Source organism: Petromyzon marinus, unplaced genomic scaffold, assembly GCF_048934315.1.
Source record: "Petromyzon marinus isolate PM22_M1 ecotype Great Lakes invasive population unplaced genomic scaffold, UKy_Petmar_22M1.pri1.0 PM_Scaffold_469, whole genome shotgun sequence".
NCBI classification, from domain to species: domain Eukaryota; kingdom Metazoa; phylum Chordata; class Hyperoartia; order Petromyzontiformes; family Petromyzontidae; genus Petromyzon; species Petromyzon marinus.
The window spans coordinates 46,737-65,817 of record NW_027423467.1 but is presented as its reverse complement, the minus strand read 5'-3'; positions in this window follow the sequence as shown (position 1 = coordinate 65,817).

Here is a 19,081-nt window from a genome sequence, read left to right as displayed (position 1 = left end):
CACCCACTCACCCACTCACCATCACTCACTCACCGCTCACCATGCTGGAGGGTGAGGACATCCTGCTCACCATCACTCACTCACCCACTCACCATCACTCACCATCACTCACCCACTCACCCACTCACCATCACTCACTCACCGCTCACCATGCTGGAGGGTGAGGACATCCTGCTCACCATCACTCACTCACCCACTCACCATCACTCACCATCACTCACCCACTCACCCACTCACCATCACTCACTCACCGCTCACCATGCTGGAGGGTGAGGACATCCTGCTCACCATCACTCACCATCACTCACTCACCATCACTCACCATCACTCAGTCAATCACTCAGTCAGTCACTCAGTCACTCACCCACTCACCCACTCACCCACTCACCATCACTCACTCACCGCTCACCATGCTGGAGGGTGAGGACATCCTGCTCACCATCACTCACTCACCCACTCACCATCACTCACCATCACTCAGTCAATCACTCAGTCAGTCACTCAGTCACTCACCCACTCACCCACTCACCCACTCACCATCACTCACTCACCGCTCACCATGCTGGAGGGTGAGGACATCCTGCTCACAATCACTCACTCAGTCACCATCACTCACCATCACTCACCATCACTCACTCACTCACCGCTCACCATGCTGGAGGGTGAGGACATCCTGCTCACCATCACTCACTCACCCACTCACCATCACTCACTCACTCACCATCACTCACTCACCGCTCACCATGCTGGAGGGTGAGGACATCCTGCTCACCATCACTCACTCAGTCACTCAGTCACTCACCATCACTCACCATCACTCAGTCAATCACTCAGTCAGTCACTCAGTCACTCACTCAGTCACTCACCATCACTCACCATCACTCAGTCAATCACTCAGTCAGTCACTCAGTCACTCACCCACTCACCCACTCACCCACTCACCATCACTCACTCAGTCACTCACCATCACTCACCATCACTCAGTCAATCACTCAGTCAGTCACTCAGTCACTCACCCACTCACCCACTCACCCACTCACCATCACTCACTCACCGCTCACCATGCTGGAGGGTGAGGACATCCTGCTCACCATCACTCACTCACCATCACTCACCATCACTCAGTCAATCACTCACTCACTCACTCAGTCACTCACTCAGTCACTCACCATGCTGGAGGGTGAGGACATCCTGCTCACCATCACTCACCATCACTCACTCACCATCACTCACCATCACTCACCATCACTCACTCACTCACCATCACTCACCATCACTCACCATCACTCACTCACCGCTCACCATGCTGGAGGGTGAGGACATCCTGCTCACCATCACTCACTCACTCACCATCACTCAGTCACTCACCATCACTCAGTCACCGCTCACCATGCTGGAGGGTGAGGACATCCTGCTCACCATCACTCACTCAGTCACTCACCATCACTCACTCAGTCACTCACTGTCACTCACCCAGTCACTCACTCAGTCACTCACCATCACTCACCATCACTCAGTCAGTCACTCACCATCACTCACTCAGTCACTCAGTCACTCACCATCACTCACCATCACTCACCATCACTCACCATCACTCACTCACTCAGTCACTCACTCAGTCACTCACCATGCTGGAGGGTGAGGACATCCTGCTCACCATCACTCACCATCACTCACTCACCATCACTCACCATCACTCACCATCACTCACCATCACTCACTCACTCAGTCAGTCACTCACCATCACTCACCATCACTCACTCACCGCTCACCATGCTGGAGGGTGAGGACATCCTGCTCACCATCACTCACTCAGTCACTCACCATCACTCACTCACTCACTGCTCACCATGCTGGAGGGTGAGGACATCCTGCTCACCATCACTCACTCACCATCACTCACCATCACTCACCATCACTCACTCACTCACTCAGTCACTCACTCAGTCACTCACCATGCTGGAGGGTGAGGACATCCTGCTCACCATCACTCACCATCACTCAGTCAATCACTCACTCAGTCACTCACTCACTCACCATCACTCACTCACCGCTCACCATGCTGGAGGGTGAGGACATCCTGCTCACCATCACTCACTCACCATCACTCACCATCACTCACCATCACTCAGTCAATCACTCAGTCAGTCACTCAGTCAATCAGTCACTCACCCACTCACCATCACTCACTCACCCACTCACCCACTCACCATGCTGGAGGGTGAGGACATCCTGCTCACCATCACTCACTCACCCACTCACCCACTCACCATGCTGGAGGGTGAGGACATCCTGCTCACCATCACTCAATCACTCACCATCACTCACCATCACTCACCATCACTCAGTCAATCACTCACCGCTCACCATGCTGGAGGGTGAGGACATCCTGCTCACCATCACTCACCATCACTCACTCACCATCACTCACCACTCACTCACTCACCATCACTCACCATCACTCACCATCACTCACTCACCATTGCTCACCATTCTGGAGGGTGAGGACATCCTGCTCACCATCACTCACCATCACTCACTCACCATCACTCACCATCACTCACTCAGTCACTCACCATCACTCACCATCACTCAGTCAATCACTCAGTCAGTCACTCAGTCACTCACCCACTCACCCACTCACCCACTCACCATCACTCACTCACCGCTCACCATGCTGGAGGGTGAGGACATCCTGCTCACCATCACTCACCATCACTCACTCACCATCACTCACCATCACTCACCACTCACTCACCATCACTCACTCAGTCACTCACCATCACTCACCATCACTCACTCAGTCACTCACCATCACTCAGTCAGTCACTCAGTCACTCACCCACTCACCCACTCACCATCACTCACTCACCGCTCACCATGCTGGAGGGTGAGGACATCCTGCTCACCATCACTCACTCAGTCACTCACCATCACTCAGTCACTCACCATCACTCAGTCACCGCTCACCATGCTGGAGGGTGAGGACATCCTGCTCACCATCACTCACTCACCCACTCACCATCACTCACCATCACTCACCACTCACTCACTCACTCACCGCTCACCATGCTGGAGGGTGAGGACATCCTGCTCACCATCACTCACTCACCCACTCACCATCACTCACCATCACTCACCACTCACTCACTCACTCACCGCTCACCATTCTGGAGGGTGAGGACATCCTGCTCACCATCACTCACTCACCCACTCACCATCACTCACCATCACTCACCACTCACTCACTCACTCACCGCTCACCATGCTGGAGGGTGAGGACATCCTGCTCACCATCACTCACTCACCCACTCACCATCACTCACCATCACTCACCCACTCACCCACTCACCATCACTCACTCACCGCTCACCATGCTGGAGGGTGAGGACATCCTGCTCACCATCACTCACTCAGTCACTCACCGTCACTCACCATTACTCACTCACTCAGTCACCATCACTCACCCACTCACCCACTCACCATCACTCACTCACCGCTCACCATGCTGGAGGGTGAGGACATCCTGCTCACCATCACTCACTCAGTCACTCACTCAGTCACTCACCATTACTCACTCACTCAGTCACCATCACTCAACCACTCACCCACTCACCATCACTCACTCACCGCTCACCATGCTGGAGGGTGAGGACATCTTGCTCACCATCACTCACTCAGTCACTCACCGTCACTCACCATTACTCACTCACTCAGTCACCATCACTCACCCACTCACCCACTCACCATCACTCACTCACCGCTCACCATGCTGGAGGGTGAGGACATCCTGCTCACCATCACTCACCATCACTCACTCACTCACTCAGTCAGTCACTCAGTCACTCACCCACTCACCCACTCACCATCACTCACTCACTCACTCAGTCACCATCACTCACCATTACTCACTCACTCAGTCACCATCACTCACCCACTCACCCACTCACCATCACTCACTCACCGCTCACCATGCTGGAGGGTGAGGACATCCTGCTCACCATCACTCACTCAGTCACTCACTCAGTCACTCACCATTACTCACTCACTCAGTCACCATCACTCACCCACTCACCCACTCACCATCACTCACTCACCGCTCACCATGCTGGAGGGTGAGGACATCTTGCTCACCATCACTCACTCAGTCACTCACCGTCACTCACCATTACTCACTCACTCAGTCACCATCACTCACCCACTCACCATCACTCACCATCACTCACTCACCGCTCACCATGCTGGAGGGTGAGGACATCCTGCTCACCATCACTCACTCAGTCACTCACCATCACTCAGTCACTCACCATCACTCACCATCACTCACCATCACTCACTCAGTCACTCACCATCACTCAGTCACTCATTCACTCACTCAGTCACTCAGTCACTCACTCACCCACTCACCATCACTCACCATCACTCACTCACCGCTCACCATGCTGGAGGGTGAGGACATCCTGCTCACCATCACTCAGTCACTCACCATCACTCACCATCACTCACCATCACTCACTCAGTCACTCACCATCACTCAGTCACTCATTCACTCACTCACTCACTCAGTCACTCAGTCACTCACTCACCCACTCACCATCACTCACCATCACTCACTCACCGCTCACCATGCTGGAGGGTGAGGACATCCTGCTCACCATCACTCACTCAGTCACTCACTGTCACTCACCCAGTCACTCACTCAGTCACTCAGTCACTCACTCACTCAGTCAGTCACTCACTCAGTCACTCACCATCACTCACCCACTCACCATCACTCACCATCACTCACTTACCGCTCACCATGCTGGAGGGTGAGGACATCCTGCTCACCATCACTCAGTCACTCACCATCACTCACCATTACTCACTCACTCAGTCACCATCACTCACCCACTCACCCACTCACCATCACTCACTCACCGCTCACCATGCTGGAGGGTGAGGACATCTTGCTCACCATCACTCACTCAGTCACTCACCGTCACTCACCATTACTCAGTCACTCAGTCACCATCACTCACCCACTCACCATCACTCACCATCACTCACTCACCGCTCACCATGCTGGAGGGTGAGGACATCCTGCTCACCATCACTCACTCAGTCACTCACCATCACTCAGTCACTCACCATCACTCACCATCACTCACCATCACTCACTCAGTCACTCACCATCACTCAGTCACTCATTCACTCACTCACTCAGTCACTCAGTCACTCACTCACCCACTCACCATCACTCACCATCACTCACTCACCGCTCACCATGCTGGAGGGTGAGGACATCCTGCTCACCATCACTCACTCAGTCACTCACCATCACTCAGTCACTCACCATCACTCACCATCACTCACCATCACTCACTCAGTCACTCACCATCACTCAGTCACTCATTCACTCACTCACTCACTCAGTCACTCAGTCACTCAGTCACTCACTCACCCACTCACCATCACTCACCATCACTCACTCACCGCTCACCATGCTGGAGGGTGAGGACATCCTGCTCACCATCACTCACTCAGTCACTCAGTCACTCACCATTACTCACCACTCACTCAGTCACTCACCATCACTCACCATCACTCAGTCACTCACCATCACTCACTCAGTCACTCACTCAGTCACTCAGTCACTCACCCACTCACCCACTCACCCACTCACTCACCGCTCACCATGCTGGAGGGTGAGGACATCCTGCTCACCATCACTCAGTCACTCACCATCACTCACTCAGTCACTCACTCAGTCACTCACCATCACTCACTCAGTCACTCACTCAGTCACTCACTTACTCAGTCACCATCACTCACCCACTCACCATCACTCACCATCACTCACCACTCACTCACCATCACTCACCATCACTCACCATCACTCACCATCACTCACTCACCATCACTCACTCACCCACTCACCCACTCAGTCACTCACCATCACTCAGTCACCGCTCACCATGCTGGAGGGTGAGGACATCCTGCTCACCATCACTCACTCAGTCACTCAGTCACTCACCATTACTCACCATTCACTCAGTCACTCACCATCACTCACCATCACTTACCATCACTCAGTCAGTCACTCACCATCACTCACTCAGTCACTCAGTCAGTCACTCACTCACTCACTCACCATCACTCACTCACCATCACTCACCCACTCACTCACTCAGTCAGTCACTCACCATCACTCACTCAGTCACTCACTCAGTCACCATCACTCACCATCACTCACTCACCATCACTCACTCAGTCACTCACCATCACTCACTCACCGCTCACCATGCTGGAGGGTGAGGACATCTTGCTCACCATCACTCACTCAGTCACTCACCGTCACTCACCATTACTCACTCACTCAGTCACCATCACTCACCCACTCACCATCACTCACCATCACTCACTCACCGCTCACCATGCTGGAGGGTGAGGACATCCTGCTCACCATCACTCACTCAGTCACTCACCATCACTCAGTCACTCACCATCACTCACCATCACTCACCATCACTCACTCAGTCACTCACCATCACTCAGTCACTCATTCACTCACTCAGTCACTCAGTCACTCACTCACCCACTCACCATCACTCACCATCACTCACTCACCGCTCACCATGCTGGAGGGTGAGGACATCCTGCTCACCATCACTCACTCAGTCACTCACCATCACTCAGTCACTCACCATCACTCACCATCACTCACCATCACTCACTCAGTCACTCACCATCACTCAGTCACTCATTCACTCACTCACTCACTCAGTCACTCAGTCACTCACTCACCCACTCACCATCACTCACCATCACTCACTCACCGCTCACCATGCTGGAGGGTGAGGACATCCTGCTCACCATCACTCACTCAGTCACTCACTGTCACTCACCCAGTCACTCACTCAGTCACTCAGTCACTCACTCACTCAGTCAGTCACTCACTCAGTCACTCACCATCACTCACCCACTCACCATCACTCACCATCACTCACTTACCGCTCACCATGCTGGAGGGTGAGGACATCCTGCTCACCATCACTCAGTCACTCACCATCACTCACCATTACTCACTCACTCAGTCACCATCACTCACCCACTCACCCACTCACCATCACTCACTCACCGCTCACCATGCTGGAGGGTGAGGACATCTTGCTCACCATCACTCACTCAGTCACTCACCGTCACTCACCATTACTCAGTCACTCAGTCACCATCACTCACCCACTCACCATCACTCACCATCACTCACTCACCGCTCACCATGCTGGAGGGTGAGGACATCCTGCTCACCATCACTCACTCAGTCACTCACCATCACTCAGTCACTCACCATCACTCACCATCACTCACCATCACTCACTCAGTCACTCACCATCACTCAGTCACTCATTCACTCACTCACTCAGTCACTCAGTCACTCACTCACCCACTCACCATCACTCACCATCACTCACTCACCGCTCACCATGCTGGAGGGTGAGGACATCCTGCTCACCATCACTCACTCAGTCACTCACCATCACTCAGTCACTCACCATCACTCACCATCACTCACCATCACTCACTCAGTCACTCACCATCACTCAGTCACTCATTCACTCACTCACTCACTCAGTCACTCAGTCACTCAGTCACTCACTCACCCACTCACCATCACTCACCATCACTCACTCACCGCTCACCATGCTGGAGGGTGAGGACATCCTGCTCACCATCACTCACTCAGTCACTCAGTCACTCACCATTACTCACCACTCACTCAGTCACTCACCATCACTCACCATCACTCAGTCACTCACCATCACTCACTCAGTCACTCACTCAGTCACTCAGTCACTCACCCACTCACCCACTCACCCACTCACTCACCGCTCACCATGCTGGAGGGTGAGGACATCCTGCTCACCATCACTCAGTCACTCACCATCACTCACTCAGTCACTCACTCAGTCACTCACCATCACTCACTCAGTCACTCACTCAGTCACTCACTTACTCAGTCACCATCACTCACCCACTCACCATCACTCACCATCACTCACCACTCACTCACCATCACTCACCATCACTCACCATCACTCACCATCACTCACTCACCATCACTCACTCACCCACTCACCCACTCAGTCACTCACCATCACTCAGTCACCGCTCACCATGCTGGAGGGTGAGGACATCCTGCTCACCATCACTCACTCAGTCACTCAGTCACTCACCATTACTCACCATTCACTCAGTCACTCACCATCACTCACCATCACTTACCATCACTCAGTCAGTCACTCACCATCACTCACTCAGTCACTCAGTCAGTCACTCACTCACTCACTCACCATCACTCACTCACCATCACTCACCCACTCACTCACTCAGTCAGTCACTCACCATCACTCACTCAGTCACTCACTCAGTCACCATCACTCACCATCACTCACTCACCATCACTCACTCAGTCACTCACCATCACTCACTCACCGCTCACCATGCTGGAGGGTGAGGACATCTTGCTCACCATCACTCACTCAGTCACTCACCGTCACTCACCATTACTCACTCACTCAGTCACCATCACTCACCCACTCACCATCACTCACCATCACTCACTCACCGCTCACCATGCTGGAGGGTGAGGACATCCTGCTCACCATCACTCACTCAGTCACTCACCATCACTCAGTCACTCACCATCACTCACCATCACTCACCATCACTCACTCAGTCACTCACCATCACTCAGTCACTCATTCACTCACTCAGTCACTCAGTCACTCACTCACCCACTCACCATCACTCACCATCACTCACTCACCGCTCACCATGCTGGAGGGTGAGGACATCCTGCTCACCATCACTCACTCAGTCACTCACCATCACTCAGTCACTCACCATCACTCACCATCACTCACCATCACTCACTCAGTCACTCACCATCACTCAGTCACTCATTCACTCACTCACTCACTCAGTCACTCAGTCACTCACTCACCCACTCACCATCACTCACCATCACTCACTCACCGCTCACCATGCTGGAGGGTGAGGACATCCTGCTCACCATCACTCACTCAGTCACTCACTGTCACTCACCCAGTCACTCACTCAGTCACTCAGTCACTCACTCACTCAGTCAGTCACTCACTCAGTCACTCACCATCACTCACCCACTCACCATCACTCACCATCACTCACTTACCGCTCACCATGCTGGAGGGTGAGGACATCCTGCTCACCATCACTCAGTCACTCACCATCACTCACCATTACTCACTCACTCAGTCACCATCACTCACCCACTCACCCACTCACCATCACTCACTCACCGCTCACCATGCTGGAGGGTGAGGACATCTTGCTCACCATCACTCACTCAGTCACTCACCGTCACTCACCATTACTCAGTCACTCAGTCACCATCACTCACCCACTCACCATCACTCACCATCACTCACTCACCGCTCACCATGCTGGAGGGTGAGGACATCCTGCTCACCATCACTCACTCAGTCACTCACCATCACTCAGTCACTCACCATCACTCACCATCACTCACCATCACTCACTCAGTCACTCACCATCACTCAGTCACTCATTCACTCACTCACTCAGTCACTCAGTCACTCACTCACCCACTCACCATCACTCACCATCACTCACTCACCGCTCACCATGCTGGAGGGTGAGGACATCCTGCTCACCATCACTCACTCAGTCACTCACCATCACTCAGTCACTCACCATCACTCACCATCACTCACCATCACTCACTCAGTCACTCACCATCACTCAGTCACTCATTCACTCACTCACTCACTCAGTCACTCAGTCACTCAGTCACTCACTCACCCACTCACCATCACTCACCATCACTCACTCACCGCTCACCATGCTGGAGGGTGAGGACATCCTGCTCACCATCACTCACTCAGTCACTCAGTCACTCACCATTACTCACCACTCACTCAGTCACTCACCATCACTCACCATCACTCAGTCACTCACCATCACTCACTCAGTCACTCACTCAGTCACTCAGTCACTCACCCACTCACCCACTCACCCACTCACTCACCGCTCACCATGCTGGAGGGTGAGGACATCCTGCTCACCATCACTCAGTCACTCACCATCACTCACTCAGTCACTCACTCAGTCACTCACCATCACTCACTCAGTCACTCACTCAGTCACTCACTTACTCAGTCACCATCACTCACCCACTCACCATCACTCACCATCACTCACCACTCACTCACCATCACTCACCATCACTCACCATCACTCACCATCACTCACTCACCATCACTCACTCACCCACTCACCCACTCAGTCACTCACCATCACTCAGTCACCGCTCACCATGCTGGAGGGTGAGGACATCCTGCTCACCATCACTCACTCAGTCACTCAGTCACTCACCATTACTCACCATTCACTCAGTCACTCACCATCACTCACCATCACTTACCATCACTCAGTCAGTCACTCACCATCACTCACTCAGTCACTCAGTCAGTCACTCACTCACTCACTCACCATCACTCACTCACCATCACTCACCCACTCACTCACTCAGTCAGTCACTCACCATCACTCACTCAGTCACTCACTCAGTCACCATCACTCAGTCAGTCACTCACCATCACTCACCATCACTCACTCAGTCACTCACCATCACTCACCATCACTCACCATCACTCACTCAGTCACTCACCATCACTCACCATCACTCACCATCACTCACTCAGTCACTCACCATCACTCACCATCACTCACCATCACTCACTCAGTCACTCACCATCACTCACCATCACTCACCATCACTCACTCACTCACCGCTCACCATGCTGGAGGGTGAGGACATCCTGCTCACCATCACTCACTCAGTCACTCACCATCACTCACTCAGTCACTCACTCAGTCACTCACCATCACTCACCATCACTCACTCACCATCACTCACTCAGTCACTCACCATCACTCACTCAGTCACTCACCATCACTCACCATCACTCACCATCACTCACTCACTCACCGCTCACCATGCTGGAGGGTGAGGACATCCTGCTCACCATCACTCACTCAGTCACTCACCATCACTCACCATCACTCAGTCACTCACCATCACTCAGTCAGTCACTCACCATCACTCACCATCACTCACCATCACTCACTCACTCACCGCTCACCATGCTGGAGGGTGAGGACATCCTGCTCACCATCACTCACTCACCCACTCACCGTCACTCACTCAGTCACTCACTCAGTCACTCACCATCACTCACCATCACTCAGTCAGTCACTCACCATCACTCACTCAGTCACTCACTCAGTCACTCACCATCACTCACCATCACTCAGTCAGTCACTCACCATCACTCACTCAGTCACTCACTCAGTCACTCACCATCACTCAGTCACCATCACTCACCATCACTCAGTCACTCAGTCACTCACCATTACTCACCACTCACTCACCATCACTCACCATCACTCACTCACCATCACTCACTCAGTCACTCACCATCACTCACCATCACTCACCATCACTCACCATGCTGGAGGGTGAGGACATCCTGCTCACCATCACTCACTCAGTCACTCACCGTCACTCACTCAGTCACTCACTCAGTCACTCACCATCACTCACCATCACTCAGTCAGTCACTCACCATCACTCACTCAGTCACTCACTCAGTCACTCACCATCACTCAGTCACCATCACTCACCATCACTCACTCAGTCACTCAGTCACTCACCATTACTCACCACTCACTCACCATCACTCACCATCACTCACTCACCATCACTCACTCAGTCACTCACCATCACTCACCATCACTCACCATCACTCACCATGCTGGAGGGTGAGGACATCCTGCTCACCATCACTCACTCAGTCACTCACCGTCACTCACTCAGTCACTCACTCAGTCACTCACCATCACTCACCATCACTCAGTCAGTCACTCACCATCACTCACTCAGTCACTCACTCAGTCACTCACCATCACTCAGTCACCATCACTCACCATCACTCACTCAGTCACTCAGTCACTCACCATTACTCACCACTCACTCACCATCACTCACCATCACTCACTCACCATCACTCACTCAGTCACTCACCATCACTCACCATCACTCACCATCACTCACCATGCTGGAGGGTGAGGACATCCTGCTCACCATCACTCACTCAGTCACTCACCGTCACTCACCATTACTCACCACTCACTCAGTCACTCACCATCACTCACTCAGTCACTCACTCAGTCACTCACCATCACTCAGTCACCATCACTCACCATCACTCACTCAGTCACTCAGTCACTCACCATTACTCACCACTCACTCACCATCACTAACCATCACTCACTCACCATCACTCACTCAGTCACTCACCATCACTCACCATCACTCACCATGCTGGAGGGTGAGGACATCCTGCTCACCATCACTCACTCAGTCACTCACCGTCACTCACCATTACTCACCACTCACTCAGTCACTCACCATCACTCACTCAGTCACTCACCATCACTCAGTCACCATCACTCACCATCACTCACTCAGTCACTCAGTCACTCACCATTACTCACCACTCACTCACCATCACTCACCATCACTCACTCACCATCACTCACTCAGTCACTCACCATCACTCACCATCACTCACCATCACTCACCATGCTGGAGGGTGAGGACATCCTGCTCACCATCACTCACTCAGTCACTCACCGTCACTCACCATTACTCACCACTCACTCAGTCACTCACCATCACTCACTCAGTCACTCACTCAGTCACTCACCATCACTCAGTCACCATCACTCACCATCACTCACTCAGTCACTCAGTCACTCACCATTACTCACCACTCACTCACCATCACTCACCATCACTCACTCACCATCACTCACTCAGTCACTCACCATCACTCACCATCACTCACCATGCTGGAGGGTGAGGACATCCTGCTCACCATCACTCACTCAGTCACTCACCGTCACTCACCATTACTCACCACTCACTCAGTCACTCACCATCACTCACTCAGTCACTCACTCAGTCACTCACCTTCACTCAGTCACCATCACTCACCATCACTCACTCAGTCACTCAGTCACTCACCATTACTCACCACTCACTCACCATCACTCACCATCACTCACTCACCATCACTCACTCAGTCACTCACCATCACTCACCATCACTCACCATCACTCACCATGCTGGAGGGTGAGGACATCCTGCTCACCATCACTCACTCAGTCACTCACCGTCACTCACCATTACTCACCACTCACTCAGTCACTCACCATCACTCACTCAGTCACTCACTCAGTCACTCACCATCACTCAGTCACCATCACTCACCATCACTCACTCAGTCACTCAGTCACTCACCATTACTCACCACTCACTCACCATCACTCACCATCACTCACTCACCATCACTCACTCAGTCACTCACCATCACTCACCATCACTCACCATCACTCACCATGCTGGAGGGTGAGGACATCCTGCTCACCATCACTCACTCAGTCACTCACCGTCACTCACCATTACTCACCACTCACTCAGTCACTCACCATCACTCACTCAGTCACTCACTCAGTCACTCACCATCACTCAGTCACCATCACTCACCATCACTCACTCAGTCACTCAGTCACTCACCATTACTCACCACTCACTCACCATCACTCACCATCACTCACTCACCATCACTCACTCAGTCACTCACCATCACTCACCATCACTCACCATCATTCACCATGCTGGAGGGTGAGGACATCCTGCTCACCATCACTCACTCAGTCACTCACCGTCACTCACCATTACTCACCACTCACTCAGTCACTCACTCACCATCACTCACCATCACTCACCATCACTCAGTCAGTCACTCACCATCACTCACTCAGTCACTCAGTCAGTCACTCACTCACTCACCATCACTCACCATCACTCACCCACTCACTCACTCAGTCAGTCACTCACCATCACTCACTCAGTCACTCACTCAGTCACCATCACTCAGTCAGTCACTCACTCAGTCAGTCACTCACCATCACTCACCATCACTCACCATCACTCACTCAGTCACTCACCATCACTCACCATCACTCACCATCACTCACTCAGTCACTCACCATCACTCACCATCACTCACTCACTCACCCAGTCACTCACTCAGTCACTCAGTCACTCACTCAGTCACTCACCATCACTCACCATCACTCACTCACTCAGTCACCATCACTCACCCACTCACCCACTCACCATCACTCACTCACCGCTCACCATGCTGGAGGGTGAGGACATCCTGCTCACCATCACTCAGTCAGTCACTCACCGTCACTCACTCACCATCACTCACCATCACTCACCATCACTCACTCACCATCACTCACCATCACTCAGTCAGTCACTCACTCAGTCACTCACCGTCACTCACTCAGTCACTCACTCAGTCACTCACTCAGTCACTCACCATCACTCACTCACCATCACTCAGTCACTCACCATCACTCAGTCACTCACCATCACTCACCGTCACTCACTCAGTCACCATCACTCACTCAGTCACCATCATTCACCATCACTCACTCACCACTCACCATGCTGGAGGGTGAGGACATCCTGCTCACCATCACTCACTCAGTCACCATCACTCACTCACCATCACTCAACATCACTCACTCACCACTCACTCACCCACTCACCCACTCACCATCACTCACCCACTCACCCACTCACCATCACTCACTCAGTCACTCACTCAGTCACTCACCGTCACTCACTCAGTCACTCACTCAGTCACTCACTCAGTCACTCACCATCACTCAGTCACTCACCATCACTCACTCACCATCACTCAGTCACTCACCATCACTCAGTCACTCACCATCACTCACCATCACTCACCATCACTCACTCACCACTCACCATGCTGGAGGGTGAGGACATCCTGCTCACCATCACTCACTCAGTCACTCACCGTCACTCACCATCACTCACCATCACTCACTCAGTCACTCAGTCACTCACCATCACTCAGTCACTCAGTCACTCACTCAGTCAGTCACTCAGTCACTCACTCAGTCACTCACCATCACTCACTCAGTCACTCACCGTCACTCACCATCACTCACCATCACTCACTCAGTCACTCAGTCAGTCACTCACTCAGTCACTCACTCAGTCACTCACTCACCCACCCACCCACCCACTCACTCACCCACTCACTCACTCACCCACTCACCCACCCACCCACTCACCCACCCACTCACTCACTCACCCACCCACTCACCCACTCACCCACTCACCCACGCACTCACTCACCCACTCACTCACCCACCCACCCACTCACCCACTCACTCACTCACTCACCCACCCACTCACCCACCCACTCACCCACTCACCCACCCACTCACCCACTCACTCACTCACCCACCCACTCACCCACCCACTCACCCACTCACCCACCCACTCACCCACTCACTCACTCACCCACCCACTCACTCACCCACTCACTCACTCACCCACCCACTCACCCACCCACTCACCCACTCACCCACCCACTCACCCACTCACTCACCCACCCACCCACTCACCCACCCACTCACCCACTCACTCACCCACTCACCCACTCACTCACCCACCCACCCACTCACTCACTCACCCACTCACTCACCCACCCACTCACTCACCCACCCACTCACTCACCCACTCACTCACCCACCCACCCACCCACTCACTCACCCACTCACTCACCCACTCACCCACCCACTCACCCACTCACCCACTCACTCACCCACCCACTCACTCACTCACCCACTCACCCACCCACTCACCCACCCACCCACTCACCCCTTGTCCACCCCCAGCGGTGAGTGGGCGGGTGAGTGAGCTGCTGGTGAGGAGGGTGAGGCACGTCCTCACCGAGATGCTGAGGGTGGATCTCACCGTCATCACCAGCAGCTCACCCACCCACTCACCCACCCACTCACCCACCCACTCACTCACCCATCCACTCACTCACTCACTCACCCACCCACTCACTCACCCACCCACTCACCCACCCACTCACCCACTCACTCACCCACTCACTCACCCACCCACCCACTCACTCACCCACTCACTCACCCACTCACCCACTCACTCACCCACTCACTCACCCACCCACTCACCAGCAGCTCACCCACCCAGTCACCCACTCACCCACTCACCCACTCACTCACTCACCCACTCACCCACTCACCCACTCACCCACCCACCCACCCACTCACCCACCCACTCACTCACCCACTCACCCACCCACTCACCCACCCACTCACCCACCCACTCACTCACCCACCCACCCACTCACCCACCCACTCACCCACCCACCCACCCACTCACCCACCCACCCACCCACCCACCCACTCACCCCTTGTCCACCCCCAGCGGTGAGTGGGCGGGTGAGTGAGCTGCTGGTGAGGAGGGTGAGGCACGTCCTCACCGAGATGCTGAGGGTGGATCTCACCGTCCTCACCAGCAGCTCACCCACCCACTCACTCACTCACCCACCCACTCACCCCTTGTCCACCCCCAGCGGTGAGTGAGCGTCTGGGTGAGCTGCTGGTGAGGAGGGTGAGGCACGTCCTCACCGAGATGCTGAGGGTGGATCTCAGCGTCCTCACCAGCAGCTCACCCACCCACTCACTCACTCACCCACCCACTCACCCACCCACTCACTCACTCAGTCACTCACTCACTCACCCACCCACTCACTCACCCACTCACCCACCCACTCACCCACCCACTCACCCACCCACTCACCCACTCACCCACCCACTCACCCACCCACTCACCCACTCACTCACCCACTCACCCACCCACTCACCCACTCACCCACTCACCCACCCACCCACTCACTCACCCACTCACTCACCCACTCACTCACCCACTCACTCACCCACTCACCCACTCACTCACCCACTCACCCACTCACCCACCCACCCACTCACCCACCCACCCACCCACTCACCCCTTGTCCACCCCCAGCGGTGAGTGGGCCTCTGGGTGAGCTGCTGGTGAGGAGGGTGAGGCACGTCCTCACCGAGATGCTGAGGGTGGATCTCAGCGTCATCACCAGCAGCCCACCCACCCACTCACCCACTCACTCACCCACTCACTCACCCACTCACCCATCCACTCACCCACTCACCCACTCACTCACTCACTCACCCATCCACTCACCCACCCACTCACCCACTCACCCACTCACTCACTCACTCACCCACTCACTCACTCACTCACCCACTCACCCCTTGTCCACCCCCAGCCGTGAGTGAGCGTCTGGGTGAGCTGCTGGTGAGGAGGGTGAGGCACGTCCTCACCGAGATGCTGAGGGTGGATCTCAGCGTCCTCACCAGCAGCTCACCCACTCACTCACCCACCCACTCACTCACTCACCCACCCACTCACCCACTCACTCACTCACCCACTCACTCACCCACCCACCCACTCACCCACCCACTCACTCACCCACCCACTCACTCACTCACCCACCCACCCACTCACCCACCCACTCACTCACCCACCCACTCACTCACTCACCCACTCACCCACTCACCCACCCACTCACTCACCCACCCACTCACCCACCCACTCACCCACCCACCCACCCACTCACTCACCCCTTGTCCACCCCCAGCGGTGAGTGAGCGTCTGGGTGAGCTGCTGGTGAGGAGGGTGAGGCACGTCCTCACCGAGATGCTGAGGGTGGATCTCAGCGTCCTCACCAGCAGCTCACCCACCCACTCACTCACTCACCCACCCACTCACCCACCCACTCACCCACCCACTCACCCACTCACTCACCCACTCACCCACCCACTCACTCACCCACCCACTCACCCACCCACTCACCCACCCACCCACCCACCCACTCACCACTTGTCCACCCCCAGCGGTGAGTGAGCGTCTGGGTGAGCTGCTGGTGAGGAGGGTGAGGCACGTCCTCACCGAGATGCTGAGGGTGGATCTCACCGTCATCACCAGCAGCTCACCCACTCACTCACCCACTCACCCACCCACTCACCCACTCACTCACTCACCCACCCACTCACCCACCCACTCACCCACTCACCCACCCACTCACCCACTCACTCACTCACCCACCCACTCACTCACCCACTCACTCACTCACCCACCCACTCACCCACCCACTCACCCACTCACCCACCCACTCACCCACTCACTCACCCACCCACCCACTCACCCACCCACTCACCCACTCACTCACCCACTCACCCACTCACTCACCCACCCACCCACTCACTCACTCACCCACTCACTCACCCACCCACTCACTCACCCACCCACTCACTCACCCACTCACTCACCCACCCACCCACCCACTCACTCACCCACTCACTCACCCACTCACCCACCCACTCACCCACTCACCCACTCACTCACCCACCCACTCACTCACTCACCCACTCACCCACCCACTCACCCACCCACCCACTCACCCCTTGTCCACCCCCAGCGGTGAGTGGGCGGGTGAGTGAGCTGCTGGTGAGGAGGGTGAGGCACGTCCTCACCGAGATGCTGAGGGTGGATCTCACCGTCATCACCAGCAGCTCACCCACCCACTCACCCACCCACTCACCCACCCACTCACTCACCCATCCACTCACTCACTCACCCACCCACTCACTCACCCACCCACCCACCCACTCACCCCTTGTCCACCCCCAGCGGTGAGTGAGCGTCTGGGTGAGCTGCTGGTGAGGAGGGTGAGGCACGTCCTCACCGAGATGCTGAGGGTGGATCTCAGCGTCCTCACCAGCAGCTCACCCACTCACTCACCCACTCACTCACCCACTCACTCACTCACCCACTCACCCACCCACTCACTCACCCACCCACTCACTCACCCACTCACTCACCCACTCACTCACCCACTCACTCACTCACCCACTCACCCACTCACTCACCCACTCACCCACCCACTCACTCAGCCACCCACTCACTCACCCACTCACCCACCCACTCACTCACCCACTCACCCACTCACTC